At 30.8% G+C, this 27,100-nt stretch overlaps 1 protein-coding gene across 5 annotated transcripts in view; it reads left to right on the plus strand.

Moving 5' to 3' along the window:
* Positions 1–1,213: 1,213 nt before the first annotated feature.
* LOC116768737 (protein turtle) overlaps positions 1,214–27,100 on the plus strand; it is a 45,961-nt gene continuing 20,074 nt past the window's right edge. For 2 of the 5 annotated variants that reach the window (XM_061523843.1, XM_061523846.1), the window contains exon 1: positions 1,214–1,560. The gene's annotated coding sequence lies outside the window, so the exon portion shown is untranslated. The remainder of the gene's footprint in view (positions 1,561–27,100) is intronic. The other 3 variants (XR_009753042.1, XM_061523854.1, XM_061523851.1) reach the window with 2 other exon arrangements.

A 27,100-nucleotide genomic window follows, 5' to 3' on the forward strand; every position in this document is an offset into this window, starting at 1 on the left:
TGAATTATTAGTTAACTAAGCAAAGAGCTTAATTCAGTATTAGGGAAATGAATCAGTATACGGTTTGGTGTTATTAGAATTAAATGTAGGTAACAAAATATTAAATGAACGTAAACATATAATGTCAATTTATTTTTTTATTTAAATTAAAAAAAAAGAAGAAATGGTCTAACAGCTGTGTAAAAAAATAATAATTAAGGATTATTGCATAAAATATACTCTCCATTGCTTATGATATTAATAGTGTTGAATTTTATAGTAATAATTTAAAACCGTCGAGATTTGAACTAAATTTGAGGCTCCGTTCGATGTATAATGGCGTCAAAATATTTGTTGAAGGCATTTCCTCATCCCAAATCGTCCTTTACAAAAAGTATTTGGAAATTCGCGAACAATGGAATGTGAAAAAAATATTGAAATGAGTTTATTTGATTGAGAATTTAAGTTAAGCTCGTGGAAAATTAATAAATTACACACATTAATGAATTACAAATTTCCTATTTTGGAAACCGTTTAAAATGTAAATTCATAAATTTAATATATCTCCCGATAATAATAAAAGGAAAATCATTTTTGTCTATCTGTCAGCTTACTACGGCTTATTTCCAAAATGGAATTTAACTGGCAAGCGCTGACGTAATAGGAAAAACTGGCCAATATAATTTCAGCAAAAACCGAAATTAAATCCCGTACAAAGTAGTAGAATTAATTAGTCACTTAAATAATATTAAGTTGTGTGCTATTTTTTATTGCATTTATTCATAAAACTACACATATAGTATAAAGTAAGTATTATTATATTAAGTGTACAAATACATCAGATGTTGTAACTGGAGGACGGTTTTAGGAAGCGAAGGTGCCACAGGGCCACTCCCAGACTCACTCAAATATTTGTGTGGATCCAAGTAGGTCAAACCTGTAGCTGTATTTATGGACCTATGGCATATCAACCTCTTGTATTTCAGTGACAATGGCCAACTGAATAAAAAAGGTATTATATGAAAAACATTCCTATAAATAGGTTCCGTTAACACTAACCTTGTTTCTAATTATAGAGTATATTTGTTTTTCACGAGTTTATTTACATTCAATTAATTTGTAGACGCTTGTTACTTCGTGAATTCATATCGAATGGCTGTGTAAATGAGACTGTGGGTTCGCTTTTCCGAGCGGTTGTGGCGAGTTGAACGTGTGGCGCTTGCGCGGGCGGGCGACGGAGGGCGCTGTGTTCGCGCTCACTAAACGCCAACGGTAGTACGGTGTGCGTCGCCGCGTCGTTCACCTGTCTTGTGTTGTTTGTACTACGTGAATGAACGATCTCAATAAAAAACATCGCGAAGCCATGTTATTGACTCCATCGCTGTAGTCGCAGTGTTTCAGTATATGTTTAAGTGATGAATTCGTAATAAACGTGGATACACCGCGTCCGGTAAACAACCGGTTGAGATAGGGAGGCTGCGTCTCGCGCCCGGCTGTAGTGGAATGCGGCAATTTTAACTACTGCGGACCTCGGGACCCATATACGAATTGGGATTGATCGACTACGCTCTACAAAATAAGGTAAGTGGATATTTTGGCTAAATAGTGCATAATTGTGTTATATAATTGGCATATTTTCAAGTGTGCTTTAATATTTTCTATGTGGTTGAGCTGAAACGCTATAATACCTAAGAATATCACTTACATATTAAAATGTAAAGCATTAAACTAAGAAAAAATATTATATACCAACAAGGACGTGACTTTTTAATCAACAAGATCATCTTATTAAATCTGACTTCCTGATTATTCTTATATTTGAGTTAATTTATTCTCAAGATATAAGCTGCGTGTCTAAAAAATAAGGTCGATTAAAGTACTGTACATCAACAATCTCTTTCTCAAAGAATAATGTATTTTTTCTTTAGATATATGTACAATATTTGCGGTACACTGTCTGTGCTTATTTTCCCACGGACATAGTATTTGTAATTCTATTCCATTATGTCACACTTTGATGGTTCGGCGAGTGAAATCGAGTTAAGTGTAATAAGTCGTAAGTAATTCAATGAAATGGTAAATTAAACGCAAAAGAATAAGATTACACAATAGGCAGCTAGCTGACAGTGCACAGACAGTAATTCACTGCATTTTAATGAATTTTCTTATATAGCGGTAAATATACGAATGCTTGTAATATATATGCATTTATCAAGGGCATTCATTCGATTCAATGTTTTTTTAATGATCATTGTGTTTATATAAATATAAAGATTTCAAAATGCAGATGCTTATATTTATGTTACATGCATAATAATTTAATCGTTTATTAAGTGAGATAGATTGCGTTGTCTTCAAGCTCCAAATTCATCCCGCATTCATCTAAATTTCTCACGACGGCACTGACGTGATATCAGCAAACGAAAAGTCAGAATGCATTGTATTTCTTCCGTTCTCTCGCACAGGTTTGTCCGCGTATTGTTAGATCAATAATGCCCTATGAATGGTTTTCTTATACAATAAATGTATTTATTTTGAATCATTCGGTGTTCTTTGACGTTTCTAAAGGATCTTAGGGTTGCCTTCACAGAAAAAGTCTTTTGTCTGATTATTGATTTATTGACGATTTATTTATCTAAAGATTTGATTTCAAGAATAAATTCTTATTTTATAATACAAAGACCATTTAGTAGACGTACACTGTTAGAACGTATATATGTAAATTTTGTGGAGATTTACAACGCTGCATTAAATCGTAATAAATAAAGTACAAATCTGCATAATAGAGGCTATGCAAGGGAATTATGGTAATAATATTTTAAGGTTGGTTTCTGAACTGAAATGCATTACTAATATCTTAGTTGTATTTACCATCACAACTAACGTTTAAACATTCTCGATTTTTTATTAACATTTTCAAAATCATACCGTTAAACATTTAGTATAGAATATAATAAAATATATTTTCGGATCTTCTTTGCCAATTTTATAAACATACCTATTTATATTTTTAACCCATGTCTAGACTGCATCGAAGTAAAAATGTTCAAGGAAAGGAGGTTAGAGTGTTTGTGACATCTGGAAAATAACAGGATATATGTAGAGTTAAATTTTTAAATGCATTTGAGTTAAATCATAGCTTAGAATGGACATAAATTATTGAATATAAATATATCCTCTTATTACGTGTATATAAAAATCCTTTTTTTTTACTAACTAAATAATACAATCATTTAAATGGTACGATCTATTTTTATCAAGGACATTTCTTATTAAGTTGCAGATGTGATATTTTCTACTTCTTTTAAAAAAAAAATTAAAAATAAAAATTTTAACGGATAATATCATCAAAATGGATACGTACTGGCAATGTTGACAGTTTTACTTTATGATTCTTATTGATTGCTTTTCAAATCGTCTAAACGGATGTTTAAATTTTATTCCAGCGGATCAGTTTAAAGACTTTTGTCTAAGCATATTGTTTTGATTTTGATTCCTCGTCGACGTTTTCGTGTAAGCAAAATTAGAATGGATGAAATAATATTATTTAATGTTATTTAGGTTTATAAATTTAAAGGTTATTTTAAAATCAATGCTACATAAAATTGCTTAACTAAATACAACAGAGGTTGTAAACACAGACTCAGTTTCTGTGAGATGGCGATACATTTCCTATTTTCCGCTTTACCTCATAAGATAATTTTATTCACAGTCCGCACGAACAGATCTTATATAATCTTTGTTTATGCCGCATATAAATAACAGAAAGCAGGGCAGGAAGGTCGAATAAATTAACCTTAGCCGTTACATATGATATCAACATCCTAGGTATCACGTAGTGCGGGCGGCGAGGCGTGGATCTCCTATTATTGCAGTGTACCGTATACGATGCTTTATCTTCGAATGGAGTTGTACAGTGTTTGCTCGGATTCACTGCATCACATGCATATTTCAATAGTTACAGTGCCGAGGACGCTCTTTAAATGATTAAAATGCGATACGAAAAAAAACTATACATCAGATTACGTTATGAGACTTAATGTAATTGAATGTTGTAATATGTTTAATGTGTGGGATTGTACGCGTTCATTTGTTTAAGGGATACTGATAGCCTTTTAAATAATTTAAATATTTTATGAACTAATAAACTCAACGTTTACTAGACCGCGGCCGGAGAAAGATTCTAGGGTGTAGTAATAATAAAATTTACAGTTCTGTATTATAAATTTGAATTTAGTATATGTATATAATATAAATACCGATATACATGACATGAATTTTACGATAATCCCATGTCTAAGACCATAAGCATCGAAGTAACCAATTCAGTAAAAGTTGCCACTTCAAAATGTAAACAGGTTTTACCCAAAAATAACTAAGCTTATTTTAGATAAGGCAACATTCCCAAAGGAAACGACAAGATTACAGTGTTAACGACAGAAACCGAATAAACCCTATATTTGTAGAACCCATTCATAGAATCTTCCGGTTCCGTCATTCATAAATAGTAAACAAATAAAAGATCCACAAAAACTTGTAAATTTTTTTAATGGCGTGGACAAGCTTTTAAACTGGCTTTTAAGACATTACTGGAGAGATTGTTGAATTCAGATTTGATTATTTCATCCATTTAGTGAGTATTACGAAAAAAACTCTTGGTATCTTTAAATTTTTATTTGTGAAGGGTTATTTATATTAAAATATTATTTAAAAAAAAAAATTACAACATGTTTAAGTGATTGACTAAGTGGCTGTTTTTGACTGAATGTTCGGAAAAACAATATCAAATTGAGTTATTAGTACCGTGAAGTTAAATAAATAGCCATGCAGAAATCAGCCTAAAACAGTTAAGAATCAAACATTACAGGTATAATAAACTATTTATTTTTATACGAACACGGTAACTCATTGGCGAAGAAAATAAAATAGACAAAAACATTCTTCCAAAGCAGACTCAAGTGAAAAAAAAAAAACATGAAAAAGATTTTTATTGTTCGCAGAACGTGTAAAACTAGACCAAACGTGTTGGTCTTAATATTGTCTTTTGTTTCTCCGGTAACACCTACGTTCTAGGCCTTAAAATATTATTAATATGCAGCATTTAACGCTTAGACTCACGGCACATTTACGTTCTGCTATGGATGAAACCTTATTTACGTTTTGCTATGGATTCTGGAATAACTTTGCGAAATGTGAAACAGATAAAATTTAATATCGTATTTAATATTGATAAAAAAAAACCGTATTATGAAATGTCTAAACTATCGTATGTTAGTCCGATAATTTATTTTACCTGAGAAATTGCTTGTTTTATTGAATTTAAAGCATCATATTATTTAACTAAAAATAACTAACATTTTCAAATTTACGTTTCGTGATCACAGTAGGTATATCCGAAAAATATTAGTTTTGTTAAAATGAATACTCGCGAATGTCTTAGATACCATTATATTGACATATTATTTGTAAATTAATAAAAAAATATTTGTTGTATTTAAACGCATTTTACGTTGTATTACACTTAATTGAGTGTCGTATTTTATCTCATATATGGCCCATAGCTGGTTTTAACAATCGCTGTTAACTCCCAAATAACTGGTAAGTGAGATTAAATATAATTTAGGATTTGATAAACATTTGACACATACAATTAATTATCAGATAAATTCTGTTATCGCTTATTAATTATTCAAATTATTAACTTAATTTATGACCAAGCATATTTTGAACGGAGTTAACTGGCTTTACCGCACGCGTGCGCGCTTGTCATCTGTAAAGCACATGTCATGAGTGTTTCAGATTTAGAAGTAATTCTTTTTTGTCAGTAATTACATAAAATTTCATGTTTTTTTTTTATAATTTTTAAATCGTCATTGAAATAGCTTGTGGAGTTGTGAGCCAGTCATTGATTTTTAATTAAAAATTTGACCATTAGTTTTTTTTTTTTAGAATTGAAAACAAAATAGCAGTATTAAAGTATTTTAAAGAAATGGGACGTTGCTCAGTATTGAATAAAGTCATCCGCAAAGTCTTTTGTAAGATTTTCATTTCTCGTGTCATCTGTTTGGAGTCGTAATAAAATTTTAAGCATGCACTCAATAATAAATCACATAAAATTGTTAGAAGGACGGAAAACGCGTTATAATCCTAGATGTGCCCAAGTATATAAAATTAACTGTCTATTTTAATTCTTCTTTTTTTTAATCTGTTCTAACAGATTTTTTTTTTAACCATCTAGCTTACAAGGCTATGGTTTTTGGTTTACAGAAAAATAATGTTATACCTTATGACATATTCTTTTGACTCCTGTATTTAAGAAATAAGAATAGATAATTTAATTGAATGCATATAGCTATGTAGCTCGTAAAAAAAAATGTTCTGGGTTAAAAATTTTAATCCAGAATAAAATTGTTTGTTTTTATCTAAATTAAAAAAAAAATAAGATTCTAAATCATTTTTAGGTATCTTGTACTTTGGCCATATGAGGTTAAAATATCTAATAAATCTTCTATCAATTTTGTTTACAAAATTAACATTCACATTTAAATACACTGTATTACATTTAAAAAAAACAGTATGAATTGTAGTTTTAAATTACGTTATGTGAAAGTGAAATCATTAACAAAGCCAGCATTTGTTCCATTGACTGTTATAATATTCACACGGAATTGGCAAGTGAAATGTATTGTGTATTTTGGTCGTTAGAAGAAACGTATCGCTATAACAAGTATGGCATACTAGTTCCTTGTTTCAATATGAGGTTTCATAATAGGTATAATATAATTTTATTACATCATTGTCACTTATAACGTTTTATAAAACTTTTCTTATAAATTAATATTGCTTTTTGTATTCTATTTTTAAATATATTGTGAAATTCCTAAAATCTATAAACAAAAAACAGTTCGATTTTTAAATGTTTCACTTATTTATGACGCGTCTCTAGAAAGAGATACGATTGTTTTTTCTTTCTCACGTGAAAGCAATTTGTGCAGAAATATACGTTTTAATTTTACTTATTTTAGTTTTATTCTACACAAAAATTGTTTGTGGAATTTGATATTCGAAATACGAACGTCATACGACCAAAACTTTCGATTCGCGTTGCTTGTTTGTTTTTGATTTTAATATTTTGAAACAACATAAAAGGAGAGGTAAAGATAGCGTAACAAATACAAACATAGAATTTGTATTCTGTATGTAATTTAATGTACGACATCTGTGTGTAAAAACCTGTACTGCCATCACGGCTATGTGCTGACAAAACGTGAGGCGAGATGCGTGGAACAAGAGACGCCATTTGTAGGCTTGAAGTGTTTAGAAGAGTGGTGTCGCATCGTTAATGAGAAGAACCGGTGAAAGCAAAGAGATCTGGCTGTATCTAATATAATACGCACTTTCAGGTATGTGTTAGTAAAAACTCTATGCGTAAAACTTTCAGTCGTATTTATTGTACGGTTCAGTTGGGTATTTTTTTTTGTTATGGTCAGTTTTTTCAACGTCATTACATGATAATAGTAACCCAGGTTTATGTGTTATATTCAAGTATTCAATTTTATATTAATCGGAGTAATTAACGACAAATAATAATGTTAGCTGTTGGTATAAACTGAAATGAATATTTTAAAACCGTTGCGCTTTCAAAAGAAAAAAAAAAAAAAAAAAAACGATCTCCACGAAAGGAGGTTATAATGAAATAACTGAACCGAGTTGATAAATCGATATAAAAACAGGTTTGAACTTAAAACAATGACCTGATATTTAATCAGAGTTTATATTTGGTTTGGAACTCGTAGGTTACATAATTGCAAGTGACGGATGCGAAGTGGTCGGAGCACAACCGGGCGAGCCGGTTCGGCGCCAACAGCACTTGTCACGACCAAATATCATCCGAAATATGATAAACGGGTATAATACTCCTGGCCTTCAAAATCTCAGGGTCACTATAGCATCTTCCACATACAAACTAGCTATTAATTATATTACGTATAAACACATATATAGAATTAAGCTTCATATGTTATATGAGTTGCGAACGTAAGTTTAACATCCCTTTGAACATTATACCTCGCTTGACTGGTTTCCGCACACCGTAGTTCCGTGTTTAAACGCATGTTGTTAAATATTTTACTTTTCACTCTTTGCTTGTGCAATAACCAGCTGTCAAATTATCGTCACAGATAATAATAGGTCATTACCAATTATTTACTGTAAAGCCAGTGTTATTTTTGTTTTGTTATCATTTATACAAATAAACTTAAATCATACCGGAATCGTGAATAAAATATTTTTAAATTAAGCTCTTACATACATTACTTGAATCCTTCGAAATAGTGTTTACTGAAAACTTAAATATCCGTAATCCGAGTTGTAACTAATGTATCAAATAAATACGTCTCGATGCAATCATTACTAAATTAATTTATAGTCTTTATATATATATATATCAGAGATCTCAACTTTATCAATTTGTCTATATACTTTCGAGTATATATAATAGTTCACTTATAAAACATCTTACATTTAAATGTCGGTAATGCAATGTAATCAATAAATACCTCCAGCAAGAGACCATTGTGTTCTTCACAGTATCTTCAATTAAGTTTGCCCGGCTAATGCGGCATGTATCGGATACACGTCCATATTACCAACAATGGCAGCTCTCGAGACTGCCCCAAGTTGGAGCATTTCAATTACACTGTGGTATCAGGTTCTCGCTGAATAGTTTGCGTTCTGATCTTATACAAAGATAGCATTCGATTAATGTATTGATAGATATTTTACTTAGATCTTAATCTTATTTTATATAATTAAATAATTTCTGGTAAGTATTTTGAACGTAATTTACAAAGAAAGTACATAAGTGTTCATAAATAAAACTCGTTTTAGATATTCGACTTTTTATGTTTTTGTGATAACTCTCTAGCAATAATAGATATATTTAATAAAAGTTTAATAGTAATACATAATAAAAATAAGTATACATCGCTAACATAATGTTCAAGTTATTTACAATGCTAGATTTAATACTGCAACTCCATTACCCACACTTTTTCAGCAATTAATTACCACTTTAAAACCTCGCGTGTGTTGGTGACGAACTTTCATTAGCCCACGGAACAAGTAGCAGCAAACAAACAAAATGGCGGAAACGGTAACAAAGGTACCTGTACAGTCTACATTGGATTTTTTATAGAAACTTGATAGCTTTGTTGTGATACAGTCGTTTCCTTTGCTTTTGTTATGTCCATCCCATAAGATATATTGATTCAATTAATTTATTTTTATAATATTCAATTAATTTTTGTTCAAACATTATATCAGCGACTATAAGATTGAATGTGTGTTCAAAATAATTGATCGAGTACACTAGAGGAACACTTTGGGGAAAATACTTGCGATAAGCATAAAAAAGGGGTAGCAGAATCTATATGGGAAATAATAATTTCCCTCGCGGATAGACATGGTATAGGAGCGGACATACTTTAACTGAAGGAAAATGCTATATTACCATTGAAAAAGCTAGTGAATAACAACGCTGTTGTCTAAAACTAAATATCGTACACAATTTAGATAAATTCCTAAACAAATGTGGTTATTAAAAGAAGCCCTCTCTTTAAATACTGATATAGGGCCTAAATCATGAAAGCTTGCAATGATCGTACCTCGTGTAGGCGCTGCTCATTATCGTCCTACTTTAATTATCAGCATATTCTGCAAGATTATAGAACGTACATTACACGAACACCTCATGTCATACCAAAAAGACAATGATCTTCTCATTGACGAACATTACGAGGTATTCGCCTAAATCGGTGGACTGGTGATGTTCCGGCACACGCCGTATATTTTTGGGGGAGTATTATAACGGTAAAACTCTCGCTGTTACACTTGTTTTCTCAAAAGCTTTCGCCAGGATTTGGCCGGAGAACTTCTTTCGTAAACTTTCTGGGTAAGGCGTAATCCCTGGTTTGATTGCCGGAATTTCTGACTTTCTGAGGGACCGTGCTTTACGAATAGTTGGCAATACATGTCGTCTAAGCCAATGACAGTGAACGCAGGGATTTCTATATGGTTCGTCCTCTCACCAACTTTTTTTATGCTGCACATTAATAATCAGCTATTACTGATTGTTAAAACTTGCGCAGACGACAGCTCAAGTGTATAGTGGTATCATTAGAGCTCTTGGGGCAACCGGGAAAAAAGATTTGGAAAGAAAGGCCATGATGAAGCGTCTTAATTTCCACTTCAGACGGTTTGCGAATAGAAACTCAGTGAACTTGCAAAAGTACAAACCGAACTTCATGCTGAGATAACTTCTTTATCCATACTAAGCACAGGCTCGGTTTTGTTTCCAATATTGCTGTGACATGGGCAGGCGCTTCCAAATGTTGCCTCACTGCTTTGAACTCGAGGGAGAGATGTAAAGATTTTTATTGGTGACAATAATTAAGCTCGATCCTATGTGGTCAACTTTAAGCACAGACTTATACAAAACACTTTGGTGTGTGCACGGGAATCACAGAATTTAAGTCTTCCATCCCCTTTTTACCATCGGACGACCAGACTCATGGCGAATCTTAATATTATCGTTGAAGACCTTGCTCGCATCCGGACAAAGTGATACGCTTCCTCCTTCCTCGTGAGCACAGCATAGTATTGGAATAGTTTACCTGCATCTGTGTTTCCTTCCAAATATGCCTTCATCACTAGAATGAATAGTCTCTTAGTAGTTAGTGGGGTAGTGCGTTCACCTCCTACGTCTTTATTTCGACCCACCAACGAGCGAGTTGACAGTTAAAAAATATCCAATAGAAATAAAAAAAAAACTAAGATTAATAACTCACCAAAAAGATAATTCCAGGTAATCGTTTTGACTTCTTTAATATAACTAAACAGTTTAACTGAAAATGTAAATGAGGTTTGACTTTATTAACTCTATCGATAATCATGCATGGTAACATTGTAATTATCTTCTACCGCCATATATTTTAATTAATAAAACTATATTTTACATAATTTTTATTCGCGACTTTCCCTATCACTAGGGTAATTTTTATGTACCCTAAAAATTTGTTATGAAGAAATTTATTTATAAAAACTATGTAAATATTGTCGAACAATTTAAAAATTTACGTCACTTAATGTTCGATAACTATTAAAATTAATTTGTATTGAATATTAATAATGTATATTAAGAAAGTCATAAATATTATTTGTCTGTCAACCAGATAGCGCTGTTCAAACAAGCAGAGCTAGAAGCCATAGCATAAACGTCTATAGTATAAATATTAAAATATTTTCCATCAGGAAATAACAATGATATTATGAATGCAAAACTGCAAAGCTTTGCAGAACATTTCCTTTAGCCAATAAGTATTGCTCGAATCACAATAGCGCTTTTGTTGAAAGGGCTTCAGTTCGCGAATATTATTTAACCTCCATTTTAACTATATAAGAATTTATTGAGGATTTTCAACTATAAATTATGTTCGATATAGTGAATTTCTTCATAAAAACGACCAGTTCCAATATTATTTACATTGTGCTTATTGTAATTATAATTTTTTATTATTCAAAACGATGGCATGTATCAAATAAACATTTATATAATAGTAACACAAGTTTTCTAACAGATAAAACAAGTTGCAAACTTTGTTAATAAAACTATAAAATGAATGCAAGCGTGTCTGCCTCGCGAGAAGAATACTAGCAAACTATGTACATTGAAGGATGCAACTTATTATTTAATTTTTAATAATAACTGCATTTTGTTAAATATAAAAAAAAAGCCGGCCTCATTAATTGTCATTTAACCTTTATACTGGCAATAGTGAAGTACGTAATCGAGTAATCTCATTGGGGAAATGACCTTATACCCTTACTGAAACTGAAACTGGCTTTCACTACAGAAATCGCATCAAAATCGGTCGATCCTTTGAGAACTACGATGCCACAGACACAACAAGCATCTCTTTCGAAACTTGAGTTAAATATATATTCAGATCATTTGTTAATGAAAGCATAACAACTATTTTTCAGTTTCCGACACATATATTGGACAATTGATTTAACGTTGCTACCGTCAAGATGTAACGTAATGAATCGCAGATACAGAAAATGTAAACTGGAACCAGACTAGTTCCGACTAATATTGGCTACAAGGAAAACCAAAACATTATCTAATTCTTTAGATTTTAATGCAAGCCGATTCCGACCGAACCGCTTGGAAGTCGATGAGGAAGGCCTATGTCCAGCAGAGGACCTCAAGTAGTAGTAGTAGTAGTAGTAATAAAAGGCTCGGCGAGGTTTTTTTCTTAAATGTGGTCCTAGCGATAGTCACAGCTAATTTTAAATTAAACCAGTAAGTTATCTCCAATTATTAGCACTAGACAAATATAATAGGACTATTTCAGCAAAATTTTAGTTGTGAGGTCTATTTAACTGTACAAATTGTAATTTTCATTTGAAATATTAATAATATATTACTTAAATTATATTTGTATATAGACATGTATATATGAATAATATATTTGAAATGCTTGTAGATTTTAACCTTTGTATTTAGATTTGAGCCAATATATTTAGTAGGTCATCGTTTGTAATGCGCTTACGGAACGCAACCTCAACATTTAAGGTAGCCCACGCACTACAACGCCCAAGCGTGAGAGGGAAGTTCAACAATTCATTACACGCCAAACATAAACATCAACCCCGGATATCGATATATTGTAAAAACAATATATAGAGTAAAATTACTTAATATAATAAATTAAATTATATATTTTTTTTTATGCAGACATTTACTTTCTGTTTAGCGATTCTTATTATATTTTCTAAGTAGTCTTGACTCTTGACCGTTCTTATTTATTATATTTTTATTTATAATTTATTTATCCTATTGATTATATATTACACTAATAAAAAATACATATATTTATTTTTGTAACGAATCTACATTGAGACAAGTGATATATTCACTTAGTGTATAGTTAAGGTTTAAAAAAACCATAATCTGTATGAAATTCCGTTAAAAGGCAAATATTAAGCAAGACATTCTCTTATAAATTTTTCACAGAATTTATTTGAATGTCATGTAATATGAAGAATTTTGTTACATAAAACTATATGTACTTTAATAAAAACATAAAGAAATACTATGAAACGTCTTGAATACGGCCCAAGTTAAGACTCAACATTACACTGTCAGCTAGAATACATGTAATCGTAGAATTTGTACAGGATATAAGAAATAAATGACGTAAAGGAATATCAATAATAATACGATTAAATAACAATTCTACTTTCTAATTGAAGTAAATCGGATTAGATTAAAAATGACGTCACAATTACTTCGCAGCGGTCGTGCTCGCGGATGGTCTAACGCGATGCTTTCATCACGTCTCTCCCTGTATCTAATATAGAGATAAGTTCTAAAATATGCTTTACGTGTGATCTTCATAAGATCTTATAAATGATTAGAATGTTTCAATGATTGTGGACACTTCCATCTCAGTTTCCAGCGAACTCGTTTACTGTAAAACGAACAAATCCTTACGTCGAAATGGAAAATGATTCTACAATTTAATTTTTAAATTTTCAACCTCCGTTGTATTTTTAATACAACAGAAATAAATATGTGGCGAAATAAATGCAAGTACTGTAGCAATTTAATAAAAAGTGAATTCTATTTTTAAATTAAACATTTATTTTATTGATGTGGTTCCGTTTATTAAATAAAAATACATTCTGTTTAAATTTATAACCAATTCGTGGAGATCATTGCCCTTTTACATAAAAAAATACGTTCGTAATTTATTGCTCAATTTCGGCGAATAAATTATTTTATACGGTTTTTTATTGTTCTTATATTAAATATATTTTCATAAATTAATTATACAACACTAGAGTTATATTATCCGTAAGTTTTCAATACGACATATAGATTTTTATATGAGGCCAAGTGACATGCTTCGTTATATAAGTATATTCTTAAAACAGATATAAATTTCAATTATAATATTAAAAAAGTAAAATTTAAAAAAAAAATCTCCAAGTTGCGTTGTGTTAATATTAAACGTCAAAATTAGTTGCCATTACCGAAAAAAGAGGACGAGGTTAGAAAGCTTATTTTTTGTTGAACACGCAACACCACAGTTACATAACATTCTCATGCCCAGTTATTACCTACTGGTTACAAACATGAATATTACAATTACAAATTATTAATGACGAAATGTCATTCGACAATGTGATATAAAATCTTTTTAAATGATAAATGACCCATGGTTACGTCACGTCCCTATTCTTCCCGATGGCTTGAAAGGCTGGATTTTTAATAAGAAAATGTATTCATAGTTCAATATAGAAATAGGTCGTCGGGTTTAATTGTATAGTCAATAGTGGATCAAACGGTTTTAATAAAATTAAATGTAACACGCATTACTCTAATGGATCGAGTTGATAAATATTTTATAATATTTAATAGTGTCTCGTATGCTATTATTTATGAAAAGGTTTTTGAATTAGACCTTATTGAACTTGTACGTGCAGAAATGTTTATATTAATTATATTAATAAAATTTCATTAAAAAACTGAACTGGATATAATTTATATTAATAAAACATCCAAAATAAATAAATTTGTTAGTAATTAATTTTGCATATTTTTTTGATACCAGTATGCTTATGAGGATATTGACTCAAACTTGATCGGTTCCGTTGTTTGTGGACAGTTACGTTTTATCTACTTTTAATAGAAAATTAATTTTTTCGATATCATACACGATTCTTGAGGAAATTGGAATGTCAAAAACATTGTCGATTGGGTGAAAAAGAGCGCTCTTTATCAACCACCCCGAAAGAAAAGAATATTTTGTTGGTTAATTTAAACATGTCTATCTAACATCATATGAATTGAAAAGGGCTTTTGTATAGAAGTTCTATAATATATAAACTTTATTATAATAAAAAATTTAAATACCATAAAGAACATTTGAAAATATACATTCTCAGATATTAATTATTTTATAATAAAAAATATTATAACAGACATCTGAAATATAATATAAAATGAAGAAAGATGAAAACGAGAAATCGCTAGTGCGCGAACCTCGGCTGTTCAATAAATCACTAATGAATTGAGATCATAAAAGAAAGATCTCTGGAAAAACTACCGCATAGGGAACCAGCCGGGGCTCTCGACGGATTACAGTCTCATCTTCAAACATTCTTATATTCCATTTGAATATTATTCTAATTTGTATAACACGAACGATTCAATCACATAAAATATTCTCTAAGATTTCCTCTAACACTTTTTGCGGATATCAATGTAAGCAGACCCGCTTCCTGGAAGCTTCTAAGATAATAGATTAGCCTTGATTAGTTAGACGTCAGGCAATTATATAGAGAGAAAATATAATGAAGTCCCGAGAACGGGAAATGATACTGTGCAGAATCCCTATATTAATCTGATTTGTATTCCATACAACGCAATCACTCAGTCCAATAACGTGATTACGGAAGTATGGCACAACTTAAACTACCTGAGCATAACTTAGTTAGCCGATGGCTCGTAAGGTTCTTAATAGTTAAATCGCCAATCGATATATAGCACAGATTTAGATATGGAGCGAGCTATCAGGGGGTCAGCAACCCGCAACGAACAAAGCGTAAAATTGCCATCGTATAGCGTATAGATAGGGTAAATTCTGATTAAGCCGTAAAAGAGATTGGTTCTCTGGCTGAGTGCTTTATCTGACATTACGTCGCAATGAGCCTCGGCTCCGGGCAAGGAATGTAGATGTCACTAGAGCCACGTAATGGCGGACTTAAATATACATAGGTTGTATATATTAAGGACAGGTGGAAGACGGAGAGGTTCACTTGAACTGTTATTGTGAGATATAGGGCTGCGGTTTGAGAGTGACGCGTCTCCTTAGAATACAATCCGATTGAAATTTAAATTATGGTTGCTAGACCTATAAATATAAAAACCTAAATAATTATGTATATATCAGTATTTGTCTATGTAATTTTAAATTTATATTACATTATAAATTAAAAACATGGTCATATCAAATAGATTTTTGAGTTCCATTAACGGCGTGATAAAAAACTTGTAATCCGTCCGTTTCATCGCTGCCCGAGTGCATATAAGGAGTCTATAAAATAAAGGAATCTTTGGAATAAAAACTGCACTGCATTTCACGCGAATCAGGCTCTGTCAGTTCAGCTGCGGCTAGTCCCGTTAGCCTTTGACTAGCGAAGCCCGACGGAGTCGTAGGGAAACCGTGTTTACATTACATTGAGAGCGGATAATGTGATAAGAAGAGTGAGCCAGTTACGACCGTTCGTTGGACTGTAAACAGCCTCTTTCAGTCCACAAGCAGACGGCTCAAAGCTACCAACTAGACGGATAATGGAAATGGTACAGAACGAAAAGGCGGCTAGGGAGGAACGTTTTTATTTAGGAATGTTCACAGTAAATATGTCGTTATTAAATGACTGACTTATATGATTAAATGACTTACATAAGATTTTTTTTTAATTCCTATATTATTAGTTATAAATGATTATGTGAATTTATTCTTTGTCAATTAATTCTTAATAAAATATATATATTTGTCGATATTATCTTTGAGTTTTTTGGGATAAAAGATAAAAATTAAACTTTTACCTTTTTAAATCCTAGACTGTAAAGACAATTTAATCATTTTAGTTGTTAACCTTATTAGTACACACCGTAATTGTATTTGACTTCAATAATTGTACATTTTCATCTTTATATTCACAAGATACTATACATTTCATGAACACATTTAGTTTATCCAGCGATTTTTGTAAACTTTATTTCGTTTAATGCGCCTATGAATTATGAAAAATACAGGATTTTTCACGTGCAGTTGGCGCTGCGGCAATAAAAAGTTCATATAGAACAGGTGTTGAATAAAATATGGGGTTACATTAGAACGAGCCTGCACTCCGCGTGCGCAAACACTGACATCGCTAACTTAGAGACATAACTCGGATAAAATGTGCAACGACGATATAAATGGATGAGATTCATTCAAAAATTACCATGCTTAAAAATAATAATATCGTCAATAGTCACTGGAACATTAACTTCCGAGTAACAAACTATATCCTGCGAATATTAACATTATGTGAAGGTTTGTGTGGATGTATGTATGTTTTTGTATATGCACTGCATACAGCTTATATATCAGAATGTGATATAGGATATATTTTATCCCGAAAATCAATGTAACTACAGTATGATCAAAGTACAACAGTAATATCGCGTACTATAGATGCCGCTGTCGGTTCGTCATCATATCTATTCTTTTAACACCCTATATATTTCTCACTGTTCCCAATTCCAAAGTGCCCTCGGCCGAAGTCACAGAGAAAAACTAGTCTTAGTTAAAATACGTCAAAAGCGTTTTTTTTTCATGAATATTTCTTTCATTTCTATAACCTTTCTATTTTTATGGAAATAAACTTTGTTATAACAAAAACACTACAAGGAATGAGTGTTTTATGAAAAATAACACAATAATGCCCGCAAATAAACAAACTCGATATACCAAGTGTATAATGGAAAAATACAGAAATATAGGTTAGTGATAAGGCGCAGTGCATGCGTGAACCCACGCAAATTAGATTATTTACAGCCAGCAGGATGTCGTTAGTTGAATAAATTACAAAAAAATACGCTCGAATGTTTGTCATAAATCAGAAGCGACACTTTTATTGTTGTACCTATACAAAAAAAAAACACATACAGGAAGCAGAAGAAAATAATTAAGGTTTTGATTGGTTTTTGAATAAAAATTAAGAAGTTATGATGAAGGCTACACGGAGTGACTGGTTGAATGAGATACGTGCAAGTTTTTCTCACAACACCATCTATCCGACAGTAGAGTTTTCCTAAAATCCGCTTAGCCGTTTATATGTATTCCGGAACAAATATACCGATAACATTTGTGCAATTTATATTTTTTACATATTTGTACGTCCTTTATAGAGGTTTTATATGTCTATATAATTAAAAAAAAAAAAAAAACTTTTTTCTCGTGATTCTTTGAGTTTCTCACTAGAACCAAAACACTGCTTGAGAAACGCGCCCTAATGACACATTCAGAATCCGCTATTTATTTTTCATTAAAAGTACATCATACTATTTTAACTTTTATCTGAATAACTTATGCTGTTAGTCGAGACTCATACTATAAAATTGCTTTGTAATTTCATTATTAATTATTGCATTAAGCTAGGGAAAATTTTAACCAAAATCCGAGGGTCCAAAACATCGTTAACGCTTTAAAACTCCGTGTATTTGGTTACCTAGAGGCTTCGGAACGGGAAACTAGGTTCTAACGGAGTCAACGACCTAACCGGTCTGACGGCTGATGTGCGAGTATACGTATCTTTATACCCGTTAATTAATATATTTATAAATAAATATATATACATATATATCTAGAGCTAATATTATAACTTGGAAAATATAGAGATAACAACAGCTCTCGAGATTCCACTGAATCGTGTCAAGTTATGTGCAAGCATCACAATGAAAATACCATGAATTCAAACTACTTTTTTTTTTGTTTTATACAAAGCCTCGAGCCTCGGATTCTCGTATGTCTAAATATATTTAATTCATCAACTTACGACCACATCATTTTTATATCAAATAAATAATTTCATACGATTCACAAACGAAACTTTCGATACTATTAATATTTTAATACATTTCAACTGTAATCTGAAATGAAGTGTCTATTTGTTCTCGTTATTATCGAACATCGAGGTCATTAATTTATCCATTTACGAATGAATATAATTTTAATTCAGTAGTTTTCGTGCATCCATATCGGAGTTTAAAATCTCTTTCTGCATTTAAACTATCAAAATGCTTCTAGAGTGGAACCATTTGAAATAAATATCTTTCGTTCAATGTCAATATAACTGGTACTGTAATGTGTAAACAGTGGGATGTCGGAATAGTCTCTAATACGTAGGCGTCCGTTGCATTCATTCAGTGATACTACATTTATAAAATAAATTACAGAGTTAAAAACGACGAATCTTAATATAAAAGTAAGGTCTACTTGACTATTCGCATTAAAACACACATCGGTAAATAACGGCGCTGAAAACTGTTCTTGAAACTTACATAACAACAATAAAACCATGAAACACAGACTTTTTTCTTCATAAAAAGAAAGAAAGAACAATTTCATTATGCCTGTCTCGAGATTCTAAATCCAAAAACTACACGCAGTCTGAACTCTTTGGTCGTGTTATATTTGTGTCTACAACTTTCAGCCAAAATATACAATCAAACTACGTTGTATCGTATTATAAATATTAATTTCAAAATTAATATTAAGTGCCAATGTCTCATTATAATAATAGTGGATATATTAACATTCTAACAATACGGAAGGATGGATAGTGGGTTCATTCATCTGTTAACGCGTAGGTATAATATTAACATAATTATTTGATTTACGTAAGACGCAATCGGGTCAAGGCGTTTGTCGTCGAAGAAACGTGGCCGATAAATGAACAATAAATTATACAAAAATGACCAACTGTTTTAATAACGAGGGCCGTTTAAATAATATATTTACATAAGCAGAGTATCGACTGTTTTGAAAATGACATAAGTACTTTTAAACGGTTTGAAATACGTCAAATGTCAAACTTCATTATCCTTTTGTTACAATACATGTATAATGTTTTATGACAAAATTACGTAAATATAGCTTTGTTATATGTTATTCCTTGTAATACTTTTGTTATATTTAACTTTAATATATTTCTGTTCCCATTAAGAGCGTTAAAGATTTTATCTTAAGAAAACCTGTTTGTCGTTTAACCGCCAAACGAATTACAACCCGACTCATTGATGATAATATTCGTTTGTTTGTGTTTATTTTTTTTTTAAGTGATTCTAAATAACGATTTATATATGTTTTCTTGATTGTAAAAAAGTTTAAAAAGATACAATATCGAAATGTGCAAGAAAGGGATATTAAATTAAAATAAGACAATAAAAAACTAATGCGATTATTTATTCCGAATTACATTCAAATGTTGTTTGATATGTAACATTTTACAAAACAAACAGTGATATTATTCATTAAAACACCGACATTATTTCACCTCTGACCTTATATAAATACATTTCGCTCCACGTTACATACAGACGATGTTTCATATTGTGTAATTATAACTAATCAAATTAATTAATTAAATGTTAATTATATTATGCTTATATACAAACGCGAATGAGTTTAACAGCATATTCTCCATAGAACAATCCAGTTGGTTTTGGTTCTGATATTAGAAATCTAGTTTCTAGGAATGGCTAATTATCATATAATTCTGTTTAATCCCGTGTTTAATATACCCGGGAGTGTTGGGTAATTGTACGTGGAAGAGGTGGTAATATTGTTCCAAATTGAAATAATTATTTTAAACGTATCAAGGAGGTTTACAATTTTAATCCCCACGGTTTATTCTGCGTGGAGGTTTTATATATTTATATATTATATGAATTTTTTTAACTTATCTGTTAGTATTTACAACGTCCATGAACGACGTTATTACCCACACAGTGTTATGTTATTATGGAAATACATTAATATACATTTGAATATTGTGTCATTATAATTTCAACATACTCACTCTGCACTTTGCCCTTACTATTTTTATACCTGTACGGTCAAGTTACGTTTTATTCGTTCAAGACAATACGATAGCAAATTTTAATATAGCATTAGGATATAGTATTATCTAGTGCATTCATTTTAATTGTTAATTTGAAACATTCATGGATGTATATTTCTCAAATTATTCAGTTTCGTGTTTAACGTACAATGATTAAATGTAACCGACAATAGTATCCATTAGACAATGATATAAAATTATTATTCAAAAAAAAATTTTAAGATGTGAAATATTAGGTGCATTTTAGAATGAAGATCAAAAATCTAACCGAACCCACTTCAACATTTGATTTTCTTTGTCTCGTCCATGTAAAATAGATTTACATAATAATGGATTCCATTTCATCTTACAATTGAGATTGTTTAACACGAAAATATAAAAGAGCATTCGAAATTTGAATACAACAGTATTTCTGATGAGATACGAATTAATATTTAACCTTCGGCTGAAAAGATAGAATAGTGACAGATTAAAAATATGTGTTTAACAAATATAATTCCAAAAACTTAGAATCTACTGATTAATAAAAAAAATATATATCGAATATTCTTAAAGATTTTTTATTACGGCAAGTATTTATATTTTATTGATATGATATGTTTTTGCTTTACAATAGTAAAAGAATAGGTAAACATTTTTATATTGGAAATGGTTGCATAGTTGTTGTGTAATGTATAGATTTGTAATATAGTTACTGCACACGACTACAGAACTAACAATAGCTATAATAATGAAACTGGAAGTCTGTCTCTGAGAACTGTAATTTTTTTACGACAGTGATAAAATTTTTGACATCATAATGCACTAAAAATGTTCGATGCAACTGAAATATTACGTAAAGCTGAATAAAACACTACATATGTATACATAAATATTATATTACAGACTTTTCAAACTATTTGACGCAAAACCATATTATGCTACTTATATTTTTATTCTGTGTAACTGAAACACAAGGATGCAGATAAATTATTGTTGAATAAAATGTCGTCGTACGTTTCACAATGTTTTTAAATGTTCTATTATTGTTAGATGCGTTATAATTATAAATGTGTGTATGTTTTGGTAAAATGTACTAAACTATTGAGATAGTTGATTATAAAATTATGATAAAACATTAAATAAATATTAAAATATTCTTATTAAAAAGAAAATTATATAATATCAACAGATAGATCTTTTAAAGTAACATTTTATTTAACTTTTTTTTTTTTATTTATACTTTCGAAAAATATCGAATAAATTTCAAATAAATACAGGCAAATTTATTTCTAACATATTAAGTATTTTCGGCTGTATTTAGTGTATATAAACAAGAAATTACTATTCATGTCTATAGAGAAGTAAATTTTAAGAAAAAAATGTATGATAAAGTTAATGATTTAAAAATATATATATATAAAAAAGTCAAACTGTTGTGTTGGCTGTAAAGGTGTTACGTTTTTAGAAAATCTCATATCCTCATAGAGAATAAATTATTAAACGCTGAGTACAAGAGACTCGCATATAAAGCAGGCATTTGGTACAAGAGACGTTATCTTGAATATTGAAAGAGAAGTCTGTGTCAATGGGATACATGGCGCTTGTTCAAGGTCCACACAACCTTAAAACCGAATAATATGTTCAGCACGAGTTTGCATCTTCACTACATACGAAGCGTTTCACGTATCCCGTTCAATAATCTACGTCAATAATATAATGTTAGAAAATTTTTGAATGAAAAACTTTTAAAGGACCGTATAAAGGTTAGCGATGAAGACTACCTCTGCTGTTACTAACATAACATAACATGAGAGATGTCAACTTAATATAAATTTAATTATTTCTCAGCCAATTCCGACGAAAATAAAATGTTATAAAAACATACAAAAAAACATACATACAAATAAAAAACATTTTCATTCGACATGAAAGCCACTATCACATAACTAAAGAAGTTTTTAAACATGAAGAAGTAACATTAAGAAGTTTTTAAACATGAACATTGATATGAAATAATTTATTTATAAATCATAACACAGGTAGGTATTTAAAAATTTGTGAAATCAATAAATGAAAAATACTTCGGGTGCAGGTTACAAGTCGATTATTTTATTAGCTTTCGCTTTTTAACGTTTGCTTTTTTGATACTCAAATTATTCTAGATAATTCCATAGGTTTGGGAAAAGCGTTAATTATTTCCTGTTAAGTGTATAAATGGTATAACGGATATAGATTATATATTTTAAAACCAGTTAAGTTTCAGCATATTTTTTTTTAACTAAGGCTTCATTTTCACTGGAATTTTGGAATATTTTGCCAATTTTAATGTTTTTATTTGTTGGACAAATTTCAGCACTTAACGTTCAAACAAAAGTTACATGACACACGATAACTGTAACGTTTGACATTTTATAAAATTATATCATTAAATACTATTTGTATGTGAGAAAATTATACAAACATATCAATGTAAGTTAACGTAATCACAAATAAATTTTGTCTTCAATACATCCAAGTCTCTCGCCATCGAACGGCGGTTAGATGAGTTAAGACTGATCCAGTGATTGTTAATTAAGTAAAGAGTTCGTATACATGCAAACTTTTTTCTGTTCCCTTACATAATTGATGTAATCTATTTATAACTTGTACTTCCCGACACTGATCATCTCAAATCAATAGTACAAGTACCTAATCAAAGTGGATACATAATATTTCTATTAGAATTAGTGCTGTTAGCTTCGCTGTAATAGGATTAAGGATGTCATCGGCAATTTAGGTTTAGAGTTTAGACCATTGAGAGGCATGTCTGAATGTGTCTCTGTGGGATGAGAACATCTAATACCGTTATTAATTGAGATACGCTGATGCTGGAGCTATGAATGCAATGAATTAATGGGTTCCTGTATTCGCATTTATATAAATTTCATAATACTCTTGACTATACCTATAGAATAGTATACATTCTAATTTAGTTTCATTGGAATAGATGAGAATGTAGCAAGTGTTGTATATTTAAGGACATGTTATAATTATATATCTTGAAATAAAAGATAAGTACAATTTTGACTAAGAAAAATAATTTTTCATACAAAATAAAAAATTGTTTCTTTACTCAGTATTCGGTCTTTTTGTGAAAATATTTAATGTTTCCACAATTTATAGTAGCTCATTATTTTTTCTTTGTTTTCTTATTCTGCTCAATGAAACCCTTGTATTGACACCCTTATCATGGGGTGCATAAAATGACCGGTCCGCTTTGTAAGATTCCGTTGGTACTTTAAGAATAATGTTTTAATAGAACGTCAGACAGAATTCTAACTTGGCAGAAAAAATATTATAGATTTTGAGGGTAACTTTATATTATTAAGCAATACACACCCATAACATGGTATGTTTAAAATGTGTGTGTTTTTATCTGTGTATATTTATGTAAGGAAATACGTATATTAAAATAATCGTACATAGAAAAATATTTGACTGTATTGAAAAGATTTTAAAATAATATGTTAAAAATTATGATATTAATTCATACAACGATAAAAAAAAGAAAAAGTGTTTACTCATGAAACGTCATAGGTAAAAGTAAAACTTTTTCGCCAAAAAAATACGCTCATACTTTAAACACCTAATTTTGGTAAAGAGAAATACTTCTAATAGTTATGTTAGATGCAGTGATATAACTTAAAAACAAAAGCGAAGCGCTGAACATTCAGCAAACAGTATCTCGACATAGGACGGCAATGGATAATTTGGCGCACAATAGATGTTTGCTATCAAAAAATAAATTGCGTAAAGCAAAATTATGATAAAAGCCTTGATGAAATATAAAGTATCCTGCCATCATCACAGCTATCTCCAGAGGGCTGTAAAAGGGACTTCCATTGTTTGAACTTCAACCTGACAACATAGCGACCAGCATTTTTTTTGACGAGCGATATAAAAATAAGAGATTCCATTTAATGCAGTAATGACATTTAAATGTGTTCAATAAATTATACTCGCAATCAAGAAGCAGGTGTCAGGTTATCTACTTTGGGATGGCGCCAACATTGTTGTTTCACAGTTTCCGATGATTTCAGACCATTGCCAAAATAACATAGATAATATTTTATTAGGTATATTTTTTAAATGAATTTTGCTAATAATTAAAATATATTAATCACTACTCTATATAGAAAAAATTACATTCAACAAAATAAAAACTTATAAAGCAACAAAGCATAAATAAAATATTAATAAAAACGGTTCAGGAGTAATAAAGTTCTGTTTAGCTTCAATTCATCTATCTTTTATTAATTCAAATGCTACTAAAATTATTCATATGTCCGAACTGATAAACAAGCTCGTGCGATAAGGGTTGCCGTGTCAGTATAGTGTAGGCAAAGCAAGATACAGCCATCAAATATTCACGTGTGGAGGTTGCCGTTTTACTGCCTCCCCATCAACGCCCGGCTCCCATTCCGAGCCCCCATCCGAGCCCCTCCCCTCCAAACCCCGCGTCACCGACCCCGTCTCAAACAACTGAATGTGCTAAAATCAATAACTGTTGTTTGACATTGCGATTACGGTTTTGTTATTTTACTTATTTGTTTGTTGTATTTAATAATGAAAACATATAGGAATAGTTCTATCTTTTGTTTTTATGTGATTAAATAAAAAAAAATCTTATTTAAAATAAAAACCTTGTTCCTTATATTAGTAGCACTGGAATATAATGGACGGTATGTTATTTACACAAGTGGAACACGGATAAGGTGTATTTAAATGGCTTTTTAGTTCTTCGTGGTTTTCGTCATCCGCACTTGCGGTTTGACACACTGGGACAACTTCAAAATTACTTATTTATTTTTATTAAATTACCTCAGTTGTGGCATTATTAATATCCGTAGAAATACTTGCTAAGTCCACAATTAAGCTCGATATTTTCTACCGAGTTATGATACCAAGACAATAAATATGCTCACAGAGGATGTTATTATATAAATACAAAACTAATTCGGCTTTAATAAATATGTAAATGTTTCAGTTAATAACCTTACCAAAAAAAGTTATTCTACAGTCAGTTAGGCAATGCCAATGTTTCGTCTTAAAGAATGGATCATAGTGCGGGGTTTCAATTTTTCCTGATTCGCAAATCGACCCGTAACCCCGCGAAAGAGGCCCTAGAAGATGGTTAGGTTAGTATCCTCGGCCTACAGTATCCGTAGATACCTGTCGACCGAGCCGGCTTGTAGCGACGAGATAGGATCGCGTCAGTCATAAGTACTTCTCCAAAAAACATTTCGATAGCGCGATCTAAAATCAAAAAGCGCCATCTATTGCACACAGTTGTAGCTTCAAAGCCACTACAAACTATAGACGACGGTCCATCTTATATTTTTATATTCATTTAAACATTCACGCCATTTTTTTTCAATAGAAAATTTGAACAAAAAAATATAAAGCAACTTATTTTCTCGTACATATTAAAATAGTAGCGAAAATATTATGAACGGGGATAGAGAAAATATTTAAACTGCACCTTTGAGATGGCGTGAGAAAAGTTAAACAAAAAGACTTGCAGTTGTGTAAAAGAGAACGTGTTTCATGATAAGCCGTCAGGGTATGGTATTTTTTTTTTTGTGTTTTTGTTGGCGGATATCAAGTCGCCACTGGTTATAGCCATAGTTAGAACAACCGGATGGGGCTGTGGTCACAGCCAGAGGATGTACCCGGAGTTACATGAGCTCGCTGACCGCTTTAATATACGAAAGTCTATCTTGTCTTTCGTTAAATACACAAGCTCACATTACGTCAATATAATTTAATATATGTCAATAGTTATAATGACGCCACAGATTGTTTATGGTATTTAATCTGTGACACTTCATCGTTTTTGTATTGGGACAGGTGTAAAAACATGTTTCAGGGCGCCAACATATTAATACCACAACATCTTAACGGAACTTTAACTACATATATATGATGAATATGATAATTTCGGCATTTTTTTTTTTATTTAAGAACAACCGACACTTTGTAATAAACTTGTGTTGCGTTATCTTTTCATTTCTTTTAGACTGGAATAACTGAAATAGTTTAAGGCATATTTTAAAAATAATTAAGAAATTGGCAACACTTAAACCAATAACATTTGTAAAGGGGACCCATAATAAAAATCTTCTTTTTGTTAGTTTTCTAAGACTCAAACAACTTTCACAGTAGCATCGTGAGGTTGAATTTTCCAGGGATATAAAAGCGAACCACTTATACAGTACGTTGAGAGCATCTTTTATAAGTTTCCTTTAGGTAATGATTCATATAATATATTCTATATATTTTTTAAACCGCTTACTTAGAAATTTCTATGTACGTCGAAACTAAATATGTTATTGGGGTTATACCTGGAGTAAAA

Source organism: Danaus plexippus, chromosome 4 (assembly GCF_018135715.1).
Source record: "Danaus plexippus chromosome 4, MEX_DaPlex, whole genome shotgun sequence".
Classification (NCBI taxonomy): Eukaryota; Metazoa; Arthropoda; class Insecta; order Lepidoptera; family Nymphalidae; genus Danaus; species Danaus plexippus.